This window comes from Protomyctophum parallelum (assembly GCF_964188405.1).
Source record: "Protomyctophum parallelum genome assembly, chromosome: 9".
In the NCBI taxonomy this organism is placed as follows: Eukaryota; Metazoa; Chordata; class Actinopteri; order Myctophiformes; family Myctophidae; genus Protomyctophum; species Protomyctophum parallelum.
This window is the reverse complement of record NC_139706.1, coordinates 3338236-3356173: the sequence shown is the minus strand read 5'-3', so window position 1 is coordinate 3356173 and position 17938 is coordinate 3338236. Positions and strand designations below refer to the sequence as shown.

The 17938-nt window shown below is 41.6% G+C and overlaps 1 pseudogene across 1 annotated transcript; it reads right to left on the bottom strand.

Annotated features, from left to right (window-relative positions):
* Positions 1-514: 514 nt before the first annotated feature.
* On the bottom strand, positions 515-16898 carry LOC310863954 (serotransferrin-like; annotated as a pseudogene). Its single transcript has 13 exons — positions 16830-16898; positions 12134-12236; positions 11831-12022; positions 11452-11587; positions 10986-11034; positions 10320-10470; positions 9462-9569; positions 8340-8523; positions 7941-8093; positions 7767-7834; positions 7447-7631; positions 7082-7271; positions 515-1095 (listed from the first exon to the last, which is right to left on the bottom strand). The product of its transcript is annotated as a serotransferrin-like (transcript).
* Between the last annotated feature and the right edge of the window lie 1040 nt (positions 16899-17938).

The following is a 17938-nucleotide window of genomic DNA, read 5'->3' as shown; positions in this document are numbered from 1 at the left end:
TAGGCCGCCGAGATTGTGTCCACAAGCCAATGCGACATCCGTTGCTTGGACAAGGGAAGTCCCAACCTCCTGCCCCCATAGCAGACAAACAGCTGCATGCCTGTGCCTCGTATGGCCTGTGTGCGATCCACATAAGCACGAAGTGCTCGGACTGGACACAACGTAGAAAGGCCCGCCACAGTTTCCTGGGGGCCCAGAGCAGAACGCAATGCCGTCATTTCCAGCACTCGGTTCACCGTCTGCAGCGTAATTACCTTGGGTAGAAATGCCGGGTTAGGCCACAGCGACACCCCTGTGCCATCGCGTTTCCACCTCATGCAGTCTTGGCTGACTGACAAGGCCTGCAGCTCACCGACGCGTTTGGCAGAGGAAAGCGCCAAAAGAAGTGCCGTCTTACGAGAGAGGGATTTCAGATCGGACTGATCCATCGGCTCATACGGGGCTCCCATCAAGGACCGCAGTACCAGAGGGAGATCCCAAGCAGGGGCCTGAGTGACAAAACTATGCCTACTAACTATAGCCCATCAACCTCCTCATGCCGGAGCGAAATGGCGGCGGAATACACCCTGATGGTGCTGGCTGCTCTGCCAGCATCCAAGAGGGACTGGAGAAAACGTAAAACTAGGGATACGTTGCAGTTGACAGTATTCGCCTGCTGCGCAGCACACCAGGCAGAGAAGCACTTCCACTTGTGGTCGTAACAGGCCCGGGTGGAAGGCGCCCTGGCATTACGCATTGTGTCAAGGACGGCCTCATCTAGCCCCTGAGGGAGGGGCTCAGAAGAGGCCAGGCCCAGAGCTGCAGAGTCCTCGGCTTGGGGTGCCAAATCTGACCCTCTGCCTGGGACAAGAGGTCTGCTCTGGCCGGCAGCGGCCATGGAGACCCCTGAATCAGCTGAAGGAGGTCTGGAAACCAATGTCTCCCTGGCCAACAGAATTCTGTAGCAACCCCGCCTCACCCGATGCAATACCTGAGGAATCAGGGGGAGTGGAGGGAAAGCGTACAACAAGCCGTCCGGCCACTCTCCTGACAGAGCATCCAGGCCCAAGGGGCCAAAATCTCCCTCTGAGTGGCGCCCTGCGTCTCCCCGACCTCCTGGGCGTGAGCAGAACGCTTATGGGCCCGAGAGGTGTGCTCACGAGACCTCCTATAATCATGGTCACCTGAGCGACGCCGATGGCGTTTTCTAGAATGCCTGTCACTATGGCCAGGCACCGGTTCCTGGGCAGGGGGAGCTGACTTCCCCCCCCCCCCCCCCCCAGCGCTGCACGCCAAGCCCTCTCGGCATAAGGCAAGTCGATGGCAGCAACACAGGGGTCCTCAACGTCCCGCCGCACATGGGCTCTGCCCAAACAAACGGGACATTCCCGGTGGCCATCACGGGGGTCCATGGCACAGCAGCAGACTTAGGAAGCCATAGTAGCTCGATTACCGCCCCACTCACAGTACGCGAACGCACCGAGGGATATGCAGGAAACCTCACCCGCTGCGAACAGCAGTATCGGGGGCCGCAATATACGAGTACACAACCCTACTCACCGTACGTGCACGTACTTGAGGGAACAGACGCAAAACCCAACCCGCTGCGAACAGTGTGGTAACAGGGTAATAATATGCGAACTCAAAACACCTACTCACTATACATCCCTCACGTGGGTGGCTATTCCCAGGGCTCGACAGTGCGACTAGGTACTCGCATTTGCGACTAAAAATATCACCGTGCGAGTTGTAAAATTAGATTTGTAGCACAGGTGCGACTACAGGATTTGACCATTCAATCGTGATAAAGACAAGTCTCTGTCTACAGCAAGTGCACATTCTATTGTCGCGGTTCTATACCTACATTTATATTTCTGAACGGCGGTGTCGTTCGCCAAAAAGAGCAGAGCTACAAGCTAACAACGTGTCGGCTCAATGCGGTGTTCATTTGAAGATCTGTCCCTTTGCTCCCACCGCCCGTTCTCTTCTCTTCCCTGTCAGTAGCGGAGCGAACGCAGCAGGGTAGCACAGAAGACAGAAGGACTTGCTAGGACCCCGACACGTTGAATACTAAATTTATTTAGAAAGTTTGTAATGTTAAATCATCACTTGATATAACTTTTAACCAAACGTGGGTGAAACAGCGTGCAGCCGCGCACGTAAAGAGTGCACGTGCACACGCACATGGAGTGGACGGATTGATTGATATACCAAAACAACCCTTGCTTAGCACCTCGCTAAAAGCGTGTGCGCAGCGCAATACGAATGACTGACCTGGCTGGATATATTAGTCAGTGCCTAGCTCAGGTCCATAACTCTAAATGCAACACGTCTGTCTGTCCATCCATTCATAAAATGAATTGATCTATCTGTCTATCTGCATACCAAACTAATAGTCTATCAGTATAAAAACAAATTGATTATATAGATTATATAAAAAATATGATATCCAGATGAATATCAATATTGTGATCATTTCTGAAAAGATATTGTGATATAATATTTTGTCATATTGCCTGCCCCTACCTCATATCACTTTATTAAAGAAAAATCACACCTGTGTGAAGTGAGGGGCACTCTTATCATCATACATCATGTTTAATTTACGTCATATTTAGCAGAATTTTGACCTAATTTCGTTATCGCTTGGACACCCAGCAACATATCCATATCCACTTTTGTGCCAAACCCAACTTCCCAAGACCATCTGTAAACAATTCCCCACAATGAACATAATTTGCTGTTCATATATTCAGAACGGGTAAGGACTAATCTATAATAATTCACTGTGTCTGTCTGTCTGTCTGTCTGTCTGTCTGTCTGTCTGTCTGTGGCATCTTCACCCTACCACTGATGATTCATTTAACAACCTGTATTAAGTTCCTGTGTTATTTCTTCCCCATAATCTATAACCGGAAGGTTGTGACACAAATTGGTTAAAGTTTGAATCATTCTTTATTGGGTATGTTGTAGAGAGTATATTATTATAAATATTATTTTGACATTATGTATATTGTGTGGTGTCTGATGAATTGATTGCTAATTGGCTCCAGGGTAGGGAGCATACCAACTATGTATTATGTCATAATACATAATATAAACTATCCCCATATCCCCCATAATATACATAATTAAAGATAACTAAGTGTCTCTATATACAAAATCAAGTTGGTGTGTTCCCCACACAAACCCACAATTAGTATGCTCCCTTCCCTGGAGCCAAAATATTATAAAAAGCTACACAGCATATTTGTAGATTTGTACTTAAGTTGAAACCAGCTTATAACTTCTTTGTAGCTGTAGTAGCTTTTGTAGCAGCTACAAATGTCTGATGTATCATTTTATCTTCATGTCGCTGGTTTACATTGAAAATGAACGGTAGCTTTGTAGATGCTAGTGTGAACGCAACATAAGGCTCTCTGACATAGCTTTTCAGGTTAATGGTGTCTGCATTGCAATGTCTGTCCTCTCCTACTGTTCTCCCCTTGCTCTGCATGATGGTTGATGACATCGTTAAGTAGGTTATTCTGTCACCCTGGATCTCCAACCTGGTGGTGGCGCACCGGCGCAAAATGATCTGAGAGTAGTTGAGAGTGGTGAATACGGCCTGATCAAATACCCTGCCAATGACAGTCCCCCTACATGGCTCAGTTTTCTCAATTGGACCTCCGCCAGGGCTATCTACAGGTGTATAGCTAGTAGTCTGTATCCCACATAAGTCCCAGCTCAGATCACTTCCATCTCATCCCTCAACCGCGTGGAACAGCTGCAGGTAGTCGGTGGGATGTGTCTCTGGGCATGTGAGCGCTGACACATGTACCTATATTGTTGCAAATTAACATAATGGACAGATCACTAGTAGGCATTCATCATCCTCCTGACCATGTCACCAGATACCTGCCTTAACTTTTGGGCCCCATATCTCCAGTTCATGCAAGGCCAGGACAACATGATCATTACCTACATATCTGAAAGCCTTTTCAATTATGGGACGCCACACCATTATTTGTTTTCCATAATCAGTGACCACATACAGTAGATGTTGATGTCCAGCAAAGAAAAACCAAATATTAGCAATATTCCTGAAACCGTGAACTGAATGACCTGGTGACCTATGATGAGTCATGTAGTCATTTATTGACAAGTTGGAGTAAAGAAATTCAACAGAAAAAGGGAGTTAGAATCTCAAGAAGATTGTCTGGTTGAGTCATTATTATTAGGACATTTTACCAGTAGGTTCAAGGTTTCTTTATTTTGTCTCCTGAGGGAGAAATCTGTCTAGGACCCCAAGGACCCGCCCTGCAGCATACAGATACAGACAATACAATACAGTAGTAGTCAACTGTTGAGAAACAGTGGTATGTATACACATGGGATGCATAGCAAGTGTTAACTTACAAAAGCACTAATCTTAGCCCATATCCCCACTCAACACAATAGTCAGGGTGGTGGTCCCTGGTTCACAATCAGTTGAAAACCCCTGCTCTAAACATCCAGTCAGACTCAAGGTCCTAGGGAGCAGCTACACAATATTGATTGTTTATTGTATTGATTCTGTTCTTCGATCATGTAAGTTCTCAGTTTAGTCTTCTCTGATTGACCTTTGCCAATGATGTATGTCAGATGTACGTCGTACAGACAGTGAATATTATTAATACCATAAACACATACTGTACATATGAACAGGGTCTGTTGTTGGTAGCAGTTGGGACCTTATTCCCCTCATTTGACATTGATACTGTATGTCACATAAGGACATACATCACTCCCGTCCGCATCTAAATGCACACAATGTAATGTAACATGATACATCACTGAATACCAGGAAGTGTTGTGTATATAGATCAGCACAGCAAGGATTACAGTAAAATAATTCTGATTTAGCATACATCAAATACATACACTATATTAATACTTCCTTAAATGAAAAATCTAGGTTATTCAATCATGTTTTCTTTTGTACTCTCTGCACACACCTTGGCTTTATTAAAGCCCCAGGTAACACTTGCACTTACAGTTAAGTCAAGTGTAACTTTTAAATAACAGTACCATGGGTGTACAGTTACATATAAAGTAATTTTATATATAAGTATGTATGACCAAGTATACATGTTACACACCGTAAGATTAATTAAACTCTGATAGATTTAAGGTCAAGAAAGATGGCTGCCAACCCATGCAGCCAGCTGGTTCTGCCTGAGGTTTCTTTCCATTAAAGGGGAGTTTTTCCTCACCTCTGTCACTAATATTAATAAAGCCTGTGCTGTGCGCTGCCACCCTGTTGGTCAAAGGGTGTTGATTCTAAAAGGAAAATCCACAACGTCACCAAAATCAATAGGGTTCATCCTGCAGTGCAAACTGTATGTTAGTGAAGTAAATATTCCTACTTCAAGTACACTATCTAACTTGACTAAAATTAGACAAATAAGGACGAAGAGTTTCTCGGCATCAAAACCCTCAGACGATCAGATGAAGGAGCACGCAGAGAGATGTGAATTGAAGATGCATTCAGAGTTGTATTTATTGAGAGATTACACAGAACAGCAGAGCTTCCCCGTGGACCAGGCGAGCTGGCCCACGGGAGCAGGACACAGCCTAACCACCTCTCGATGGCTAGGCCCCTATAAGACTCCCTCTAACATCGCAAACACAGACCTTATATGTGGTCTACATCAAAGCCAGGGAGGGGTCGAAACCTTTACATACAAAATGACATTGAGATGCATAGAAATGCTGTCTTGAGACTTAATCAAGTGACCTGTTGGTGGAAACAATAGCATATGCAAACTTCCTATCACACCTGACCAGCCAAGGTACTTGACTATGCGTGATTGCCTTTAAACTTGCAGACAGACAGACTAGACAATCAACTTAGCACAGATTGTAGTAGAATAAGAATGAATTATTGAGTCTAGATACGACATTAGCCTATGAGATATCTAGTGAAAAGTTGACAATTGTCTGACACTAAAGCAAAGGTCATGGGGTCACTTCACTTCCTTCAGGGAACATGAATGCTGCAGCACATTTCATGTTAGTCCACCATTAGGAGATAGTGTGTGGAAGTGGATTGTGTTTTGCCCAAGGGTAAAACTAGAGGAGAGGCCATGAGGTCAAAAGCAGTATAGTTCATCCTTACGTTTTGTGGAGGTAGATCTTGCGATGTATGGACAGTGACACTTTTGACGTAAAGGCCAGACCAAAGTCACTGAACAATATAACTCCTTGCAACAAAACTAGTTTAAGGCAGGTCATAATGGTTGCAAGTAGTTGTGATTAGTTGCATGTTGCAAGGAGTTGCGTTGGTGTGGACTGGCCTTTAGGGTGGCACTAAAGGAAAGACCACTGGATCACAAAAATTATGACTGGGCATCCTCTGGGGAGCATGAAGTTCACAGCAAATTCTACTAATCCAGCCAGTATTTTTCTAGATGGATTTTGGATGGATAGACAGACGGACGGTCCATCTTTCATAGACTTTGGCTTGAAGGACTCATAGAGGTTGTGGCTCAAAAGCTCATATAAATCAATCTATCAATCAATCTATCCATCTATCCAAGCGCCCACATATTATACATTTTGACATTTACCAAATGTAATAGTTTTACAATGAAAGTCAAAATAATGATAGAATAGGTAGTGAAATTGAGTGTTTTATTTGAGAAGGGTGAAGCAAAGTACCTACATGCATATGAGTCCTCACCTCAGGCAAGTCCTAATTTATACGAAATCGAAAAGGGAAAAAAATAATGGGAGTTTCATACATTCAAAATAAGTTCAACATGTGTTTATGTATTTCTAGCATCAACAAAACAAACAAATGTCATCTTGGGGTCCAATATAGGTAGTTTGCACGAATCAGAATCACTTTTGCTGGCAGGAATGGAAAGTGCATGACTTCTCCAGATCTAATGGGAAAAGAGAACATAAAATGTAAATGTAGAAAATGTAGAAAGTGTGTGTGTGTGTGTGTGTGTAATCTTTGCATAATGTAATGATAATATACACGTATATTATGTATAGATGGGGTTTTCTTCATAATGGAATGTACAGGTATAATATTTGAGTACCTCTCCTGCGAATATTTATCCATAATACCAACCTGATGCAGTGCCACATTCCCTTAGGGACTTCATGGCGGCCATATACGAAGGTCCGAGGAATTTATCATAGCCTGAACCACTTTCTACCATCTGGAGGCACTTTGTTTCTTTCTTGAAGAGAAGGTCCTTTCCTCCATCAGAATCGAACATTCGGAACGAGTCATCAGTGCCAGTGGCACCAAACTTGGCCTGAACATAAACAATAAGGTATATATTCAGCTCAGTGTTCGCTCAACAAAATATCACAATGAAAATAAATAAATGTAATGAAGCTCATAAAATGGCTGCCCTAAACTACAAGTATTTAATGGCAACATTTCAACAGTGTGAGCTCAAGATGAATTCTTTCTGATTTGATACCAACCTGCTGGTCGTTCAGTATGCGCACTACCTCATCACGCATTTCTGGGCGTGTCACCACAGCGTGAGCTGGCACCTTGGCTAGGTTGCATGACTTATACTGAGTGATTGGAACCTTCTTCCCAGGGCAGACCAGATTGTAGTCAAGAGGATTGATATTCAAATTCTTATCCCATGTTGTATGATTGGCTTGATACGAGCAGGTGAGATAGGAGTGGAGAAAGAGTTAAAGAGGCATGTTAATATACAGTATGAGTAAACAAAAGGTACGGTTGGGAGAAACAAGACGGTTTGGGGAAATAGCAGAGATTAGCAGTCTCTTACCACCACTGTTATCTGGAACAGTACTGTGTTTGATGAAGGCAACATCTCCACCATCCTCGACAAGACATCTATAACAATTGAACGGCATACAACTTACTGTGCGGAAGCGCAACACAGTGGAGGATGTAGTTCAGTCTTAATCAGTTCATAACTGACCTGGATGGCACCTCTTACCTGAAGGCCCCGTTATAGCCGTAGTACCGCTCATCAGCGCTGGCTTTGCATTTGGAATCATCTCCCGCACAGCTCTACCACTGCCAATACACTGCTGACAGAGTTTAGATCCTGCAGAAGCTCCAGGAGCACAACTGCCACTGAAGAAGCCATCTTAAGAAAGGAGCAAGAAAGGATCTAATATAAACCATAATAGTTTTTTTAAACGTGTTATTATTGCTGGATATTTCAAATCACAGTGGGAGATATGAGCACTCCGGAAGGTCTGACAACATTTGACTGTAGTGGTGACGTTAAGCTATATAAAAATGCCAAGCATATTTAATAATGCAATAAACTGAGAGAGAGAGCGGAAGCAGAGCTAGATTGTGTTGGTGACAATTCCACACAACTGCTTACCGAAGTCACATTTCATTGTCTGGTTATGGATCAGGCCCATGTGGGGATGTTCCAGCCTGCAGTTCTGCCAAGGCCAGTGTGGCAGGACCTCTTTTGCCCTGCAGGTTCTCCCAGGTCACCTCAGAAGACCTCTTCACCACTGCTACAGCAAAGTAGGAGGAGGCTGACACTGTGGATGAAGATACTAGTATTAGAAGACGAATGATAACTAATAATAAATAAGAAAATAATAGTTTGGCTCAAACAACAAAGAAAGAAAAAGAAAGAAAGAAAAAAAGAAAGAAAAAACGCCATGCTGCCACTCAAAATGGCTTCAGGTGTACTTACCACTTCCGGTGTTACTGCATTGCGCTGTGAAGAGGATTGAGATGTGAACAATATCAGTGTTTTTTTTTTTTTTTTTTTTTCGGCTTACGCCTTTTTATTGATTTTTTTTAAGGGACAGATAGTAGGCTGACAGGAAACGGGAGAGAGATGGGGGGATGACATGCGGTAAATGCCGTGTCGGGTTCGGGAGTCGAACCCGCGGCACACCGCGACTGGATCACCAGTCCGGTGCCCAGACCGTTACGCTACGGCCTGGGCCACAATATCAGTGTTGATGTAGAAGATAATCATATTAGTACAGTATATACACTACACTATTATGTGTGTGGAAAAAAAAAGTGGAAATGTCAGCTTTCTCTTCTTGGACTTCAGTTCCATCCTGAACACCATCATCACACACACACACACACACACGCCCTGCCTTGATATACATAATACATGTATAAACTGTCACTATACTTCGACTAAGCTCATCTTTGGGAGTTACTGGACTGGACCAGTGGCGTATCCAGGAATGATGTTTTGGGCAGACAAGATGTGTTAATTGTCGTCTCCCCGCGCACTAAAGGTTTTCAAATTCACAACATCTCATCCTGCCCCATCATCCTCAAATTCCTCCTCTTGATGCCTGCTGCATCAAGAGAGGGACTAATTCATATTCAGGGTCAGAACCACCAAGGCTGAGGAACAACTTCTTTCCTGATGATGTGAAACAGTATTGTATTGATGATCAGTCGATCATCAATACTGTACTGTATATCTCACTATACAGGCTGTTTCTATTTTGCCTTTTACCTGCATCATACTGCTCCACCATGGCAGGAACGAGACCACATTTCCCAGCTGTGTACACCTGTCCTCCATCCACAGCCATGGCATCAGACAGGACAGTGGTTGTCAAACCTTTTTCATGTCAATGACACCCAAATTCAGATATATTTAGCTGTGGACCCCCATCTGACACTATTTTCAGCCAGGGAGGGACCCATATGAAATGTTTTGTGTTTATTGTGTTATTCCAAAACCTTTCAATAAGCTATGGTTAAAGTGGTTAAGCAACGGATTGTGGGGCTAATTTAGTTTGGGGCCTCATTCAAGGACACATTATTTATTAACCTGTGTGCCACATGGAATGGGCAAAGCTATTGCCAAGCTTGTAAGCATTTACCATGATCTTCTTCTTCTTCTCATTTGCTGCGCTCGGCATGGCTCACGGCACACCATCTGATGCCACCTGCAGTGGCACTGGACAGCTCTGGAAAGCAAAGTTAAAGAAGTCAGTCAGTAATAAAACAATTAAATGCATTTATAACGTGATTGTATAAGTAATAAGTGACTGCAAAAACAATCGCTGCTATTTCTTTCAAAAAAGCTTTATACCCTGTATAACATAATGCAATGTGACATAGCTCTGTTTACAAAATGTTGTACGCCCTCCAACTGTACAGTATATACGATACTTTCCCCATTCTCAACAGTTCATTATATTTTGACACTTGCTTTGGCAATGTAAACGTATGTTTTCTCATTCGAATAAAGCTCCTTCTAATTGAATCTGTCTGTCTGTCTGTCTGTCTGTCTGTCTGTCTGTCTGTCTGTCTGTCTGTCTGTCTGTCTGTCTGTCTGTCTGTCTGTCCGTCCGTCCGTCCTTACCTCGCTTCAGGGAACGGATGGTGCTCATGTACTGGGCACCCAAATACAGGAAGGAATCCGTGGTTTCGGACAGTTTCACCAGTCTTTTTGTTGAGTCCTTGAACATCAGATCCTTGCCCGAGTACTCACTAGAGGAGAAGAGGCTAAAACCCTGAAAGTCACAAAGAATGTTATTAGTTATTATTTGCATTAGAAAGCCTGACAAATATGTTCTATTTCTGAGTTATTAACATTAAGACATTATGTAGTCGCATCTAAAAGCAATTCCTTATTCTGTCTGTCATATCTGCAGCAATTAACACATTTAACTGGGTAGACAAGCTGTGTCTTACCTGGACAGAGGTGAGTTTTTTGTGAATTAAAGTAGCCCGGTCTGGTTCATTGGCACGGCATTGGCATCTGCAAAATGATAAGCCAAAAGTCTTAAAAAATATATATATTTGTGTTTGAAATAATAAAACATAACTATCTCTTTTCCTATAATATGGATGATGGTCTATGCAACTTATTAAATACACAATCTTATTAAAAAAAGCATGGGAACATCCGTTTGAACCATTCCACTCATGATTGACCGGAAGAGCCTTCTACAATCTACAGTCTATGAATCAATATTAATGCTGCAGTTATTTCATATCAGAAAATGTTTGAATACTGACCACTAACTGTGCTGTGTTTGACAAAAGCTACGTCTCCAAGTCCGTCTTTCAGGCACCTACGGGACAGGTCAACAGTAAACAGAGAAGTGGTTATCCGTGAGAAGTGATATCCTGTTTTACACAAAAAAATATATTTTACTTTCTTCTTTTTTTTTTTACTTAATGGGTTCCCAGATTGTTGCCACACATTGGCTAAATTGTTCAAAGATAATATAAGATAATGTCTCTGTAGCCTACTTGAGCAGTTTATCATGTTAGTCTATTGTGACAAACATTCTGTGTTCTACCATATGGGTACAAATAAACTAACGTGAAATTGAGCCTTTATTGTTTTATATTGTAATTTATTGTGAATCTCTTTGGCAAGGCAATATGTTTTTCCCCACAGTCGTGTCAGCAGCTTTGAAGTGGAACTGATCAAATATAGGTAAACAATATACATGTTACAATAAAGAGGAACATGTAGTACTCACTTGAATGCACCTGCATAGTCATAGTAAGGATTGGAGTGTGACCTGGAGCAGTCGGACCCGCATAGCTGACAGAGCTTGGGATATGTACTACGGTCAGCTCCTGGCACACAGCTGGCCGAGAAGAATTCACTCACCGCTACAAAACCACAACAGTCATATTTAATTTAAGGAGATGACAGCAGACAGACAGACACAATTCCTACAGTAATAATCAATATAGGTACCTCTATTAGACAGTGTCTAAAACATTGATAATGTATGCACCTCTTTAATACAAATGGAAACCTGGATTGACCAACAAATTGTTGGAGGAACCCAGAAAAGAAAAGCAAATGCAGTCTTGTTTAAAAGCACTATACAAGTACAAGCGACCTCTCACCCTTCTCCACAGGTTTATCCTCGATGTCTGTCCACTGGATTTGTTTCGATGCTAACAGAGTTCCTATGGGAATGTTCCAGCCTGCAGACTTTCCTAATCCTGTGTGGCAGGACTTCCTTCCCTTGAGGTCATTGATGCTGTTGACGGTGCGCTTCTTTACCACAGCAACAGCGTAGTAACAGGTGTCTGAAGCTAGTTGTATAGAAAGGAATAGTTTTAAAGCGATAAGAACATCAAAATCGAAAGAGAAATAGCCATAACCTAATTAGGAGAACTAGTTGCTGCACCAGTTACTAATCTTACATGGGCCATAGTCCTCAGCAATAATGGGGTGCAGTTTGTAAGGAGCCAATCCAGCTGTGTAAATATCACCTCCATCCAAAGTGATGGCATCTGCTTCACCAGCCTGTCAGAAATATATATTTATCTTGGTAAATGATGATTTTAGAATGAGGGGTTATATATCTCTTTTAAACCAGTGTAGTTTTGGTGTTAACAATCAATGAAATATCCTGGCCCTTGTTTGCCTAGGTCAGCTTATGTAGAATATTTGCGGAGAATAAAGACAAAATTAATTGGATCATATAGTGGCAGTAGTTGCCTATCTCTATTAAGTGGATTAGTTCTCACCTTAATTGCCTCTATGCATTCGCGGGAGTTTTGTCTTTGCACACAGCCAAACGAAGAATCTATGGCTATATGAGTGCTTTACATTTGACCATTTCTTGGCTGGATTTCAGACACCATCTGATTTTGTTAGTGGGAGCCGTAGACACGAACGCTGTGGATAAGGATAAATCCAGAGATTCTTGTTTATCTTGGTACATTCATTTTGTTTAAAATATGCTCGAAATTATTCCATTTCCACTATATTTGACAGAAATATTTCAAGGACAACATAATAATAATAATACAAGAAAACTCTTTACCAAGGCTTCCCAGCATCAACGAAATAAGGAGAAGATTCATGTTGGATTGTGGTAGTCAGCAGACTGCATGGTTCAGTGAGAATAGCCTATGGTTTTTATAGAAAACGTCAACGTGGGCTGATTTGATGAATTGAACAATGTGGACCCTGTTGTAAACAAGTGTAATGCTTAATTGGGTCGTCCACTCACAGTTGACAGTCTTTGTATTGAGTTTGTGCTTAAAATGTACTGTAAATTCTACAAACTGTTAATAAATATTTCAATCAATCAATCAATCAATCAATCAAATCAAACAGAGAAGGGTCATAGTTTGGTCAGGGTTTCCTAATGCCTGTTCACTGTAAACTCTTCTTCATCTGCATGATGAAAGAGAGGCTGGAAATTCTGATATTTCATCATAATGGAAAGTAAAAGATAAGTACCCCTCTGGGCACAGGTCTCCACCAGGGCAGGTCAGGTTGTGGCCTCCTGGTGGTGCTATAATAGTAGCCTGGTTAATAAACCAGACTAATATCGCACGGATCCGCGGGATATTAGTCTGGGGAGGCTCAGCTTGGATTTCATTTCCAGGGAAACATTTTCTCTTTGACGCAATTGGTCAGAGCTACTGTCAGTCAAAGGTCTCAAGCGTTGAACGTCACTGTACCAAAGCCCGCCCATATTGCATACCGTGTCCCTATTGGGCGCACACGTTTTCGTGTGTAGAAAATGGGCGTACAATTGAGCCTCTCCAGACCGAAATCCGCCGGTAGGCAATTTTCTTTTGCCAACGGCTGATTCGGTCTGGTTTATTAACCAGGCTACTATAATAGGCCAATGTGAAAAGGGTGACATTTCTTCTTTGAATGGCAATTGGATGATTTGAGGCATTTTGTTCCAAAAATGTGTTTTGCAAAAATCCACCTGTTGGCCAATGTGAAAAGGGTGGGACTGGGATATATTCCTCAGCTTAGTATAGGAAAGTCACATAAATTGCACGCTCCGTTCATTATTTGAGTTTTTTTGTTCAAAATGGGCCGATTCTAAAAATGCCTTCTAAAGCCTGACCTAAGTTTTCTGAAAAACTTCAAATATAGCAGCAGCATCATTTTTTTTTTTTTTTTTTTTGAATACTGTACAGAACCCCAAAATGGGTTCCTGGCCTGAAGGTGTAAAACACCAAAAAGGGTTCCCGCCCAGAATTGTGAATTACTTGAGGTTTGAGCTGACACTCAGGTTACAATAGTAATAGTTACACAATCATGTGAACTTTGACTCTGACCACTGACACAGCAGTGATAGTGTAGTGAAACCTCTGGACCAGGAAAACCACAAACTACACAGCCAAATCTGGAGCGTTAATTACAGTACACTTCTTCCTGGGCCACCCATGAAGGGTTTTCATTTTAACTTCAGTTTTTCAATTCCCCTTTATTATAGTGCAGAATCACCACAAGTTGTCTCTGCTTTACATACAGTATAGAGTAGAGACCTGATGTTGTCCTCCCAGCCCAGAGCAAGCATTTTATTAATATTAGTGACAGTGGTGAGGAAAAACTCCCCTTTAATGGAAAGAAACGTCAGGCAGAACCAGGCTGCATGGGTTGGCAGCCATCTTCCTTGACCTTAAATCTATCAGAGTTTAATGAATCTTACGGTGTGTAACCTACTGTATACTTGGTCATACATACTTATATATACTTTATATGTAACTGTACACCCATGGTACTGTTATTTCAAAGTTACACTTGACTTAACTGTAAGTGCAAGTGTTACCTGGGGCTTTAATAAAGCCAAGGTGTGTGCAGAGTACAAAAAAAACAGGATTGAATAACCTAGATTTTTCATTTAAGGATGTATTAATATATTGTATGTATTTGATGATGCTAAATCAGAATTATTTTACTGTAGGGGAGGATGGGGGAAGATGAACCGTCGGGTAAGTTGAACCACCCCCTGTATCTTTAAAACTACACACATGAGTTGTCATGTGACCTCAAAATCAGGACACACCCACCATTTCAACCTGACTGTGAAGATGAGAGACACATGGACAAAGTGGAAAGTACATTTATACACAAAAAAGTGTTTTTTGCTGGTCAAAGTAAAAAAATAAACTTTTCTGGAATAATCATTTTTATATTAAAGCAAAAGCACCCAGGTCTAAACTTATATATCATGCATGTTGGTGATATACCAATGTATAAAACCCATGTGAATCATTTAGCTAAACATTATCCTGGAGCATTAAGCTAGCCATGTTTTGTCAAAAAGTGGCCATGGGGCAAGTTGAACCAATTCCTTGGGGTAAATTGAGCCAATTTTCTTAATGTGAATCACCATTCATATTTTTGTATTAAGTATTAGCTACTCAAATTATACTGAATGACCTTTAATTTGGATGTTTGCAAATGTTTGCAAATTTGCTATATTGTATTAACAATATTGCAAATATTATAAGGTTCTGAATAACAAACTTTATTTAATTGTCTTTATATTGTTTAAATAATAAATAAACAGATAAATAAGACTATTTGCAAAAGGGAAAACTGTTATTAAATTATTTTCAATACGTGAATACATTATCTGTTCAAGTTTAAGCTCTTTACATTAAAATATCATGTGGTTAAATTTTGGATCAACTTACCCCTTACCTGGGGCAAATTGAGCCACTTTTTTTTTGTTTTTTGAAAAGGTCATATTTTCATGGCCCTTTGTCATAGCTGCTAACTCATCATTTCAATTGATAGAGGACATCCTGGAATATGTGTAGATCATTAGATTTGACTGCCATCTCATTTTGCCTTGCTTCCAGGACAACTTAAGTAAAAAGTGGTTCATCTTCCCCCATCCTCCCCTAATCCTTGCTGTGCTGATCTATATACACAACACTTCCTGGTATTCAGTGATGTATCATGTTACATTACATTGTGTGCATTTAGATGCGGACGGGAGTGACATGTCCTTATGTGACGTACGTACAGTATCAATGTCAAATGAGGGGAATAAGGTCCCAACTGCTACCAACAACAGACCCTGTTCTTATGTACAGTATGTGTTTCTGGTTTATGGTATTTAAATATTCACTGTACGTACATGTTGACATACATCATTGTCAAAGGTCAATCAGAGAAGACTAAACTGAGAAGTTACATGATCGAAGAACAGAATCAATACAATAAACAATCAATATTGTGTTACCCTAGCTGCTCCCTAGGACCTTGATTTTGACTGGATGTTTAGAGCAGGGGTTTTCAACTGATTGTGAACCAGGGACCACCACCCTGACTTAGAATCAACCTGGGGACCACTATTGTGTTGGGTGGGGATATGGGCTAAGATTAGTGCTTTTGTAAGTTAACACTTGCTATGCATCCCATGTGTATACATACCACTGTTTCTCAACCGTTGACTACTATGTAGTAGACGAGGGGTATAAAGGCAAAAGACCCTCAAGAATGGTCTCAAATCCTGCCCATGTGGCATAATTGTGTGCACAAATGTACACACTCTTACTGGAACTGTCCAAGTCCAGGCACCACTGGCTGTCATGTTCATGTACATTCATGTACTTCATGTACAAGGAAATATACATTCTATTGACTCGTTTCCCTACAGACTCAGTCCCATGGGATACCTTGTACCATAAAGACTTGATTCCATTTCAGCTGGATTAAGTGTCATCGCCACAGATCACACCCTGACTTTGGATATGTCATAATGGTTGAACATTCCACTCAGTCATAAAAACATTCATTCACAATTCCTTGACCATCAATTGGAAATATGACATTCACTATACAATAAATGTAATTATTGCAGATTGTGTGTTATGTGAAATCTAAAGCCATGATAAGTGCATGCGTATACACCTTTCCCAAAATGAACTCACAACAGCAACATGTTGACAACGTCTGGGAATGTCACAAGACATCTCAATGTCTCCATCTTGCAAAGAGAGTGACATACATGGTAACTGAGCCATGCATTGCACAACAAAGAGAACTATATATTGAGGAGGCAGAAAGAAGACCAACTAGGATAGTTGAGAGTCCGGGAGAATCGGGGACGGATGAGGACATTGAGGATACGCCAGGATAACGGATGGAGGGAGAGTAGAGGAACCAGAAGGATGTCTGATGAGAGGGTCTTGGCCACATCGCTACACAGACCAGCTCCCGACGCTCTGACCTGAGCGTCCCAGGCGATCCCAGGCAATACAAGGCACTACAACGAGAAGCTCAGGGGTTACCCAGACCAGCAACCCAACCCCTGCCGCTTGCCACCTGCCACACGACCTCTCTCCCTCAGAAGACAGACGACCCCAGTCTGCCTCTCTCTCAAAGTTCTCAACAAACCAACGCTCAGGAAAGTGATGCATTACATCAAGTTTCTAAGTTCATGGCAAAGAACATTATCTATCATATAGATATTTCATTATCATTATCATCATTTGTTTCTTAAATTCTATTTGAACCTGCATTAACCCTTGTTTAAGAATTAATTTGATTATTGTTCTACTGAATTTGTCTATAAGCTTATAGGTGTGGAAATAAATTGATTCATTTTTAAAACAAGTTTTTTGACACATGCAAAGTAAGAAAGGCTATGTAATGGAAAAGACCTCTTACCTTCAGATTCCATAGATTTATTAAGATAAAATAATAATTGATTTTATAATCTTTTAATTATTTTATTAGTGGTTTAAATTAAGGGTTAAATACAAATCAATCTGGTGCTTATTCCTAAGCTCATTTCACTGGTGCCCCTTCTTAAATTCAGATTGATTTTGACTGAGACCCTGACCAAGACTAAACTGAGAACATGATCATCAACATGATCGAAGAACAGAATCAATACAATAAACAATCAATATTGTGTTACCCTAGCTGCTCCCTAGGACCTTGATTCTGACTGGATGTTTAGAGCAGGGGTTTTCAACTGATTGTGAACCAGGGACCACCACCCTGACTTAGAATCAACCTGGGGACCACTATTGTGTTGGGTGGGGATATGGGCTAAGCTTAGTTCAGTCAGACAACTCAAGGAGGATGTAATATATATTTATTGAATATAAGATAATCAATGCAATATATTTATTATGGTTTGGCGATGTATTGGATCTGCTTTTAGGTACTCAGGTCAAGCGCATCAGTCCCAACCATAGGGACTCTGAATCCCCCGTACCTAAATAGTAGAT